Source organism: Natator depressus, chromosome 3 (assembly GCF_965152275.1).
Source record: "Natator depressus isolate rNatDep1 chromosome 3, rNatDep2.hap1, whole genome shotgun sequence".
NCBI lineage: Eukaryota > Metazoa > Chordata > Testudines > Cheloniidae > Natator > Natator depressus.
In genome coordinates, this window is record NC_134236.1 from 15,006,379 (window position 1) to 15,012,384 (window position 6,006).

A 6,006-nucleotide genomic window follows, 5' to 3' on the forward strand; every position below is an offset into this window, starting at 1 on the left:
TCTCACACGTATACATATACAGACATATATAGATCTAGATATAGTCGGATATGTACACATAAGCATACAAATACATGCATACAAATAGATATATATGCATTCATATGTATAGATCACATTGTGTGTGTGTATATACATATACTTACATGAACACACATATTCATATACTGTGATACTCCACCATACACACAAGTTTATCGTTGTGTGTATCATAATATATGAATATGAGTGTGTTACTCAAGAACACACACACATATATACCCACTTATTAATAATATCCACTATTCTCTCCACTGTGTGTGTTTATACACAGCAGACAGAAGAGTGGATATTTGTATATCCTTATTTATACTAAAATACAGACTATTTTGCCTCTATGAGAAACGATGCACCATTTGCAATGAGATATTATGTTTCCCTCCACATACTCTGTTTTTATGTACATGTCCAGAAATTCTCCCTCGTATGCAGTAAAACACAGAAGCAGAGACTTGGACATTAAAGCGGAAGGAGCAAATCTCAAGTAAGAGCTTTTCATCTGGAATCCCTGTACTCATGGCTTAAGCCAGATAGTTCATAACTTGGGACATTTTCTCGGCACAGCGTAGATCTTAGCAATATCCCGAACACCTTTCTAAGAGCTAGTCGCTACTTTCAAAAGACACTAACACCATGAAGTTATATTTGTGCTTTTACATTTCTCCGTTGATCTGGGGCGTTGGAACACAGCTATCCTTGATGTGCCCGGGCAAACATTCGTTTGCATTGTCCATTTTTAGTATTGCCAAGACACGAGCAGTTATTAAGAGCAAAGAGAGACCATCTCTTGCTTTGAAAGAAAACAACTGCGCTTTCCAGTGAACTAATGGGTAAGGCAAAGGGATGTTTCTAACGTCAGGGTCCTATCTGTGGAACTGCAGGGCGTCCTTAATGTCCCTAAAAAGAAAAGGAGTACTTGTGGCACCTTAGAGACTACCCCCATGAGGAATATATATATATAGTCCTTTGGACTTTTTAATCTCCTAGAAATCGGGATCGATTTAAATCTAGGAGTGAGGAGACTTAATAAGCAGAGGCTCCGATTTTTCATCCCCGCAAATTAAACTAGAAAGTGTAAATTCGTCTTTCTTCTCTCTCCCTTCCCAATTCCCTCCCCCACCCTCCATACACCCCATTTCCAAGCATGCATTTCCACTGGAAGCTCAACCCACAAAGGGGAAGAAACAAATAGCAGATAGTTTTTATAAGAGGAGCAGGGCAATTTTTGTGGTGGGAAGTTATTAAAGCAGGTAAGAGGGATTCTCAGCAAAGATTGTCTTGTTACCCATTGCTGCGTGGGGCTATCAAATAGGACTTCGGTTGGTTCGAGAGAGACGCCCGTCCCAAGCAGTAGTACAAATAGGATATTGAAAAGGGAAATTTACATGTGTTTTTCGCATGTAGGCTTATACATTATGTTACACTCACGCGCACACAAGCGATACGGTTCTGCCTGTAGTGAGCAATAATTCCGATTAAAACAAATATCAGCTAAAGGGACACTTTGCCACCCTTTCGCTGAAGTCTCCGGATCACGCTCGAAAGGGCTGGTTCCGCAGAGTGACTCTGGTTTATGACCTATTTGTGCGTTATTACGAGTTACAACTGAATAGCACGGGAGATTATGTAAGTGCCACGTATCAGAAAACAAAGTAATCACACACAAAAAGATAAAATCGAGATATCGACCAATGCTGCTCCACCAGCAAAATGTTTTAGACTGTGCCCTCGGATTCACAAGTCTCAGATTTATTAGGACTCTCATGAACAAAACGCAATCGAGCCATGTGTCCGATGAACATTTTGAAAACGATTTGATTGATCAAGGATCTGTTTTTCCCCCTAAGGAGTTTATTTCTGCTTGGTGTGGTCATTCAAAATAGAATTATATTATTTTATATTGTATTATTATATTATTTTATCTAAGATGTATAATAAGCTTCATATTAAAGACGTCAGAGGTATAATAATAATAATCAATCAATATAAATATGCAGGTTACAGTTTAAAATGTTTAGCGTTGGTGTTAAAACCATTTTAATATACATTCTGAAATTAATGCAAACAAATAGTTTCACGTCAAACTACTCAGAATTGTTGGAACTGATCAAATGATGTAATTTCAATATAATATTTGTTATGTCTTATTCTTCAGCACCATATTTGAAAGAGGAAATACATATTTAAAAAGTAGGTTATCAATATGGAATAAAAATGTCCATAGCTAAATCTCACCGTTATTACGATCAAAATCTAAGCAAATTGTTTCAAACTGACCACATCTGAAAAATCCTGCATATTTTAATACGGAGCTTTAAAATCCCTTTGAAATCCATCATTGAACGGGGTAGCAGCGCCCTCTGTTGGGATTTTGCCTAACACACTAACTCTTGACTATCGAGTTTAAAAGCTTGTTAGTTCTTGTGATTCTTGCCGTCTACAACTTCAACTACAACTGTGATTCTTACTGTTTACCGTCCACAACTAAGAGTAACAAATAGCTAACGCTTTTCACGTCTAGACATTAGTACAGACATCTCTTCTTCTGTTGAACGCTTTTACAAAATAATAAATGAAACAAGTCAAAATGCACTGTCCATAGTTTTATCCTTTCACAGTCAAGTAACAATGGTTCCTTTATACTATCTTTTAAATGTAGTGTGTATAAAAATACAAAATAAGTAATACTGTCTCTTTACCCAAGTTAATAACTCTTCCCCCAAACAACATAATCTATTGTTACTTTGTCAAAAAGTAAGGCAATACTACATTATTTCAACAACTATTCTATTTTAACTCCCATTTTATCTATCTATCTATCTATCTATCTATCTATCTATCTATCTATCTATCTATCTATCTATCTATCTAATAAGCTTGCATCCATTCTCTATATTTTGAAGCCAGAATGGACCTTTATAAAAACAACTCCCCCCCCCCCCATGTATTATTGGCTACAGTTTAAAACTAAATCAATTTAGTGCAAGGCCCTCTGCTGGTAGCTGGAGGCTCTTATCCAAAGTGAATTTTATGACAACCATTTCTAACTGAAAATGCCTTTTATTCAGTAGGTCTCGGCACTATAGGTAGTTCTCTCTCTTTTTTCACACACAGACACAATTTCAGAATCCAGTCCTTCTTTTGCTCTCTTTAAACTTTACTCCTTTGGAAAAATGTGGAATTTTTACCCATGGTTAAGATTCAGATGACACCATTTATCTGCTTTTTTCACCTGAAATCTCGTTTGTTCTGATGCTAGGCCCTGTACCATTCAGCTCTCCCATCTATGAATAACACAATATACACATATTTTTAAATAGAAATTAAATCCAGTTTCTGATTTTATTCCTTTTAAATCCGTACTCTTCATTTATACTTCTCCAGTGGGTAGTCTGCATAAATCATCAATGCTCCTTTCCCATGAAAAATAATCTTGAAGCTGCACCTGCTGTTAAGTGGCAGGAATGGTTTGGATCAAGCCCATAAACCCAAGTGACTACACAAAAGCATCAAACTTCCATTGAATCTTACAATTTGTTAATGTTATTTGACTATCTTAAACGGAGGATCTTTCCTGACGGGACTGATCCTAATGTGGACATAGGAATCTTCCATTGTTATTGATTGCAGTTTCCATTTCCAGTAACCTCCCCCATAACCCCTCTCAGAATATCTGTTTAAAATCAGAGTGGAATCATTACAAGTTATTAAAGTATACTAAGAAAATAATATAAATTCAAGTTCTCTTCATTTGGAGGCTGCATAACAGATTCACTGCCCTGAATGTTAGACTGGCTAGAATTTGAAAGAGCAGTATATAGTGAAAGAGCAGTATATAGTCAGTTCTCAATATGATCCTAGTCAGGTCACCAGATTCACTAAAAAGGCTGTGAAGGAAAAAATGTACCAAAGACGACAGATTGTTAAGAGGTAGATATGGTCAACTTGGTAACCAACAGTACCTGTTTTTACCCCATCAAGGGAGAAGTGTCAGAGACTCCAGAAGTCCACTGGGAACTTCACTACTGTTAATTATTTTACAAGGAAGGTGCTCAGATTTTACAGTGATTGCAGCATAAAACCCTATGACAAACAAATAGAAAAAAATGAAACTGTCACTTAAATAGTCACAAAACATAAATTCACCTCTCTCTCTCTCTGAGTGTGCATGATTTATAAGTATCTGGCAAAATAAGCTAATACTTTGTGGCCTTGTTCACAATTTAGACAAGAATCCTATTAATAAATCATATGCAATGTGTTCTAAGGCACTTAGACATTTCTACAAACACTCTTTGTTTGGTGTCTTTTGCTGAAGATTTTCTTTATCCTTTTCTGCATCTGTGTGTGCTGGGGGCAGGGAAGAGGTACAGGGGGTGGTAGAAGGAAATAGCTCAGGAAAATCTAATGCAATCTCATGCAGACTCCAACCCCTACCGCTGGAGGTCTCCTGGGTAAATATTTCCAACTGAGGAAATAGCCTATTTCATTGTAGGAAACAAACAATACAACATCTTCTAATGTGTAATAATGGAAAATATCAGAGAGGGAGGACGCAAAAGGTGATGAGAAAGAGAGCAGATAGATGGATAGATAGATAGATAGATGGGTGTATGGAGATAGATAGATAGATATCTGAACAATTAGTATGTTTTTTTTAAAAAAATGATGCCCATGATCTAAGATTAAGAATAGAAAGTAAATAAACTCTAAATAAAATAACTGATCATCTGGTTTGGAGAGATTTGTATTAACTATCCATCCACAACCAATTAACCCCAAACAAATATAGCAGAAGTTAAAGAATGCAGACCAGAAATGGAATCTTAACTATATGAGTATCCAGATTTTCTGTTTACTGAAGGATGTAGTGTTTAAAATTAAAATATGGTCTAAATTGGGGAGAGAAAATTATCTGAGCTGAAGCTAATATTAATTCACTCATATATATTATCTATCTAAGATACTTCTATAGTCCTCATCATAATAGTAGCTGGATGCCTCACTGTTTTTATTTGTATTTATCCTCCTGCCCTCCTGTGAGGTGGAGAAGTGCTACTATCTTCTTTTTACAGATTGTGAGCTGAGGCCCAGAGAGACTAAAGACTTGCCCAAAGTTAGACAGGAATTCTGTAGGGAGCAGGTAACTGAATCCTGAGGTTCTCAAGATGTAGACTCATGCCCTAACCACTGACTAATCCTTCCTCTCCATCCTTCCATTTTCCCACCCTTAAGAACATAGGTGGTGGAACTAGAGGTGCAGGGAGTGCTGCTATACCCCCTGGCTTGAAGTGGTTTCCATTATATACAGGGTTTACAGTTTGGTTCAATGGCTCTCAACACCCCCACTATAAAAATTGTTCCAGCAGCCCTGCTTAAGAATATGATAGAATAATCCTTGGTTTAACAGACCCCAATGGTTTTTAACTGGATTCAGACTGGAAGCCAAGACAAAAAAGTGTTGGTCAGTGTGCCTGCATATAGGTTTTGAAATAAAAATAAGATCTCATTCAATTTCCCTGCTACTTTGGATTGGATATTGAAACCAAAACTGATCATTGGACTATTAATCAGATTAAAGCTAACCTTTCTTATTTGTTTAAACTCCTGCTATGTTCCCATTGAAATAACCTATCACTTGATGTACAGTTGTAGTCAGAAATTAATTTTAGTGGAGATATATTCATACTAATAAAATTGAAGGAAGTTTTCAGTCTGTTCAAAGATTGAGATGTAAAGTCAGAAAGTCAGAAGATCTGATTTTATTTGTTTTACCTCAATTCTGCTGTATACATTTTGATACAGTATTTGTGTAAGCAATTTGCTTCATGGTGCTTTGAAATACAGATTTGCTTTCCATGTATACAAAAACATCTATATTATAGGATGCTCCCTGACCAGCCTGTTCAGTGAATAATCTGTGGCCATGATACAGTACTTAAATTTCATAGCACAGGGGAGTCAACA